The sequence below is a fragment of the Choristoneura fumiferana genome, chromosome 4 (assembly GCF_025370935.1).
Source record: "Choristoneura fumiferana chromosome 4, NRCan_CFum_1, whole genome shotgun sequence".
Taxonomy (NCBI): domain Eukaryota; kingdom Metazoa; phylum Arthropoda; class Insecta; order Lepidoptera; family Tortricidae; genus Choristoneura; species Choristoneura fumiferana.
Window position 1 is genome coordinate 20,209,725 of NC_133475.1, and position 6,000 is coordinate 20,215,724.

Genomic DNA, 6,000 nt, shown 5'->3' on the forward strand with positions numbered 1-6,000 from the left:
GCAACGATGAAAACAAGAATGTCTCGTTTAAAAGATATTATATACTTACCCAAATCCCTTTAGAGACCTTATACAGATTCATTAATATGGACCTCCGCGAAATAACGCCCTGAATCAATCAGTGTAAATCTGTATAAAAAAATATGTACCTCGTTGAGTTTCTTGCCGGATCTTTGCCGGTTTTCCGAACCGTGGTATATTTTTTTGACATTCATAAGTGCTTGTTATAGCCTAAATTGAATAAAGATATTTTGACTTTGACTTTGACAGTTATTCACCATTGCAAAACAGAAACCGATTTGTAAAAAGCAATGGTTGAATAAATCGATTGAATATTGAGGGAATTTCTTTTCAATCGGAGAACTCGATGCAGCCAGCGATTCCTGTTAAAGTATTTCCAATATGTAGGTAAGCGATGCATCGGTATTCTACCCTACTATTCAGAATTTATGTACCGATTACGTTGAATAACAAGTCACATGTACCAAATCTATAATCTCAAAAAAAATTACTTACTCGTAACGGAATTGGCAATCTCGCCGATTCATAGATACATACAAATTTGTTCTGAACCCTCGATACGCCAGTCCGACTCATTTTTGGCCGGTTTTTTTAATAATAAAATAATAATAATTTATTCATAAAAACATCCAGCTACAAAAGTGACAATTTATACAAGAAAAACTCTGCTTCTTAAGTACCTTTGCTTTTGGATAAGCAGTGCTCTTCCCAATGTGACATTTCCCAGAATCACGAAGTAATGATGAGGTTCAAAACAACTTTTTAAATTACGTGAATATAGAAGGCTTATAACCTTTACTTTTTAAGGTGTGGGTGTTATTAGTGTCTGTCTGGCTAACGTATAGACCGATTTCGATACGGATTTTTACGTGAAGCGAGTTTTCTTGCGCGAATTTTTAGCTATTTTCCATTAAAATCGATTCAACCATTTTGAGATAATGAACATTGAAATGAAATATCTCCCACTACATCTTCACATTTCAACTTTACTAAGTCGGTTAGATTATTTTTAAATAGGATCACGGGTAAAGATGACATTTGAATCAACTTCCTTAAATTACGTCAAGTGAAGGGTTAACCCATTAACACTACATCTGTCTCTTTATTCCCGCATAATCCCGTTCGCTCAGTCCGCTTGTCGCCGTCCAGTTGGTAGCCCCGGAGCCCAACCTCCGTCACTCTCGCTCAGATTCCCCATACATTTTTCAGGCCGTCAACCTTTTTCCTGTAAACCTGTAACACTTTGTAGCCGGCCAGCCGTGACGAGTAATTACGCGCAAGAACCGAAATAACGCGATGCCCTAGATGGGGGCGCGAGCGGCGCAAGCGGCAAGACGCAGCGAGCTGTTGCTTCCACCAGAGATGTGCGAGGATGTATTGCTAGGAATGTGTTTTTCATTAACCGATAGAAAGAAAGAAAGAAAGAAAGAAAAGTTTATTTTGGCTCCAAAAAGTACCACCTAAAACTAAGACTAGAACTAGCACTAAAACTATGTTACTAGGTGACACGGCAGGATAGAAACGCTTCATTTACCTATTCTCGGACAGCACATCTCTAGTAGAAACAGCTGAGCGGAGTCAGTTGGATGACAATGCAAGTAGAGTCAACAGAATTCTGATTTTGGATCTGGATTCTGTTGAGTTTTTTGCCGGATTCTTCTCAACAGAGGTTTTTCCAAACCGGTGGAGGATTTTTGGACATAAGTGATTGCATAGCCTAAAGATATTTTGACTGACTTTGAAAAAGTACAGTCACCAAAAAAAGCCTGTTAATACAGCGCCATGTATTTTTTGTCTTTTTCTATTGTTATGTTAATTGTGATGTGATGTTTTATGACGTCAAATAAATGTATTTTCTTTATATTAAAAATTAAATTTTCAATGGATATCTCTAACGCTGACGCTTGAACTTGTACCAGCGGTGCAAAAACCTCAGTAACGGTACACACCTGACCCCATCGATCGGAGCCAGACCCTGGCATTGCGCATCGCATATACATCATACATGCTCACTGCTCAGTATGCTGCTAGCATTGTACACTACCTAAACATCATACCTCCTCACTGCTCAGTATGCTGCTAGCATTGTACCTACCTAAACATCATACCTCCTCACTGCTCAGTATGCTGCTAGCATGTACCTACCTAAACATCATACATGCTCACTGCTCAGTATGCTGCTAGCATTGTAGACTATTGTATTTCAATACAGAAATGTTAATTGAAAATACAAACTGAAATACAGATGCACAGAAAAACCAGAAAAATAAGACCAGCACTGGGAATCGAACACAGGTCCTCGGCATTCCGTGCCGTGTGCTATACCGCTACACCACTGCTGGTTGTCCAGCCGCTAAGGTTAATACTTTAAAAAATACAACATATGTACTTTAGTTTCCTGTTAACCTTAGCATTCCCCCGACACCGAAGACGCTTAGATAAAAAAATATTACTAACTTAGGATAATTTTTGGGGTAATCAGCATAGTCCTCGTGGGATAGGGATAAACGAATTCTTCGCAGATGAAGTCGCGGGCAACAGCTAGGTAGTGCATAATTATTATTTACTTTTTAGTTGTCTTTTTGGCGGCGTTTTTTTATTATTTTTGATGGCGTTTTTTTATGTCGGGGGTTTTTTAAATTTTTAATTAAAGTTTTTTTTGTTTACATTTAGTTAAATACCTATCCAACCCAAGTATAGAATGACGAAATTAAGCTTTATATCCGACTAATACTCCTATTATAAATGCAAAAGCTTGTAAGTCAGCTTCTTTGTTTGTTACATCATCACGTCTAAACCTCTGAACCGATTTAAAATAAATTCTGTATACAGATAGTTTGAGTCCCGGGGAAGGACATAGGATAGTTTTATCCCGGAAAATTACATAGTTTCCACGGGATAGCGATAAACGAATCCTACACAGACGAAATCGCGGGCAATAGGCTAGTTATTACTATTTTAGGTAGCTTAGCTGTAGCAAAGTCGGAGGCAATAGCTACTGTAACATTTTCTCCGCGCAAATAAGACTGCGCTAATATTTCCAAGCATAAAAAATTGTTGGTAAAAAAGACGTCGGAGAACCGCCGGACCGCTAAACGCTTCCGCTTTCAATAAAGCGTTTTCCCGGCGGGAAATAACATCTGAAATTCGTTTTACGCCTTCAGTAGGCGGGTACTGAAGTTTGTTGAGTTGTTTCGATCAAGTGGTTTGTTATTGGCTACAGTTTTACAACATATACAGAATACAGCGTGTATTTTTGATACTACCTCAAACTGTAACCAGATGAAGATTTAAGTGCTGTGAACCGATATCAAAACAAATTGTTAATTTAGAATTAACTACCAGAGCGTAATTAATTTAAGAAATATTTTCGAGCAGCAATGTAATGCGTACAAACCGTTCTGTGACATCTGTCACGTCAACAAGTGCGACGTTTTGAAAAAACAAGGTAGTATCACGTAGTGTTACATTACGTGCTAATTAATTTTGTACGGAAAAAAATAAGTGTACATTTTTTACTAAAACATAATAAAATGTGATTATTAGGGCCTCCACTAACTGCCCTTAAAGTTTGAGGTAGTATCAAAAATACACGCTGTATAAGTTTCAAGCTTATTTTTAAACAATGCCTGGAACCTTATCGCACTAAATATACGCACTAAGTCGTCGAATTGCAAGACACAGCCCGCTACTGCCTATACCTTTGCGTGGAAACTATAATTTTTGCTAAACATTTGATTTTAAAAGACCTATTCAACGATACCCCACACTACAAGGTTTGATGAGAAAAAAAAAACACCCCCACTTTACGTCTATGGGAGGTACACAAAAAAATTTTTTTTTGATATTTGTATTATACCATTTTGTCAGCATAGTTTACATACATATTCGTGCAAATTACAGCTTTCTAGCATTGATACGCAATGAGCAAAGCCGCGGACGGACAGACACACAGACAGACAGACATGGCGAAACTATAAGGGTTCCGTTTTTGCCATTTTGGCTCCGGAACCCTAAAAAGTATATTATTTGGAATGAGAGCGAGTAAGTAATTTGGACAGAATGACGCTCTACGCAGCTGATGCACTTGCTCTCGATCTCGACAGCATAATTTTTCATTCATGTTTATTCATAACACACCAACTGTCAAAGGCATTACGAAACTAGAAGTAATTTGCTGGTGAAACCCAAGTATTTTACGAATTCCATTCTCCAATTCCGTGTCAACAAGCGATATTCAAACTTCAAGTTAACTGAAAGAGGTGAAAACATTTTCACGGTTATTGGCCAGGTTATCGGCTTCCGGGCTTATTTGTGACCGTTTATTTGCTCGTAAGGGTAACGTGACCTTAGTTTATTCAGGTCAACTAACAGGTAGTCAATGAGAAAAAAAACACTTTTAAAGGTCATTTATTTAGAAAAACTTAACTGTTATTATATTACAAATAAAAAAAAATCAAAATGTTTATTTATCAGAGGCAGAGGAACAAATTTGCTTTAACACAGCTGGACCTGGACTGATGCTTTTAAGTAAGAATGAAACTCTTGGCACGTTTGAGATGTGAATTTTCGCGCGATTTCTGAAAACGGGACAATTTCGCGTCCCGGTTTTCATTTTGGGGACACCGGGACTCGTAATCAAAAAAAGGGACAGTCCCGTTCAAAACGGGACGTCTGGTCACTTTACGTAAGGGCGACCTGGCGATAAAAAGGTCCAAGTGACAAGCCGACGCCCTAAATAAAACGCTTTGCGCTTATAACTTCTTAATTGCATTTTACCTTTTTATCAATATTCCCAGATCTCAAAACTTCTTGGTCTCAAAATACCTAAATTGCAGAATGCCTAATTTTGTTCCTTATAACACCGGAATCTTAATACTTATGGTTGAATTTCAAAATACATTAGTACCTAAACTTCAAAATCACTTTCATGGCAAAACAACATATTTTATGCTTAAAACAACCACAAAAGTTAAAATACCTAAATTTGTATGTTGAACAGGAACTATACTAAAAGTCAATTATCAACATCAAATTTCTCAAAAACCCCCGTGAAAAAGAATTAAGCATTTTGCCTTTTGGATGTTTTCAGTTTGAGTTGTTTTAATATTTTGTCATTTCTGTCATTCGGTATTTGAATTGTGCATTTCAATCTTTAGGTATTTAGAGAATATGACATTTTAAATCAAAGTCATAATGATTCTTGTTTATTTTAATACAAGAGACAATTGACATTTTAGGTATTATGAGCCCATGGTAATTTGAAAATTAGGGGTATTAGTGAATAAGGTATTATGAAATTTAGTGGTTTTAAGACCAAAGCAATAAAACCCTAAATAGTCCAAAATTCCGTCTTTCATTCCTTATTTAATTCCTGTGGGCATATATTTGTTGACATGTTAGAAGTTTCTGTTACAGTTTCTCGGTTATGTAGTGGACTACCACTACATAACGAGCCTACGCCTTGTACTAACAAGGTGTTAAAAATATTCGAAAACGTCATCAAATGGTTGGTTAGATTAATTTACCATATCATTATTTCCTGAAGGAAAAATTTCCATTCGCATTCGCCTAATTTGAGGACCGCCAGATATTTCATTGTTGTATAATTCATGTCTATCTAATGTTTTAAGCGAATTAATGTTTTTTATTATTATTATTATTTCCCGGATTATTTTTTCCCAATATGCTTTTTTACTGAAGCTTATATTATACACAATCGCGTTTTTCCCAATTTTAATTGACACAGAAACAAGGTTAATTTTTCATAACGGCCGAAGGGCCAAACTACACAAAAGTAAAAAAAGAGCTGTTTTGTGTCGATTAAACTTAAGTCCTTAGTTAGTACTTAAGTCCTCATTCAAGATAACGTTTCTAGAAAATATGTTTCAATTCTAAGCCGAATTGTTTTGTGTAGGACTCAATAAAGTTTTATTCTTTATACGTTTGCTTGGTGACATCTGGAACGAATTTTATTCC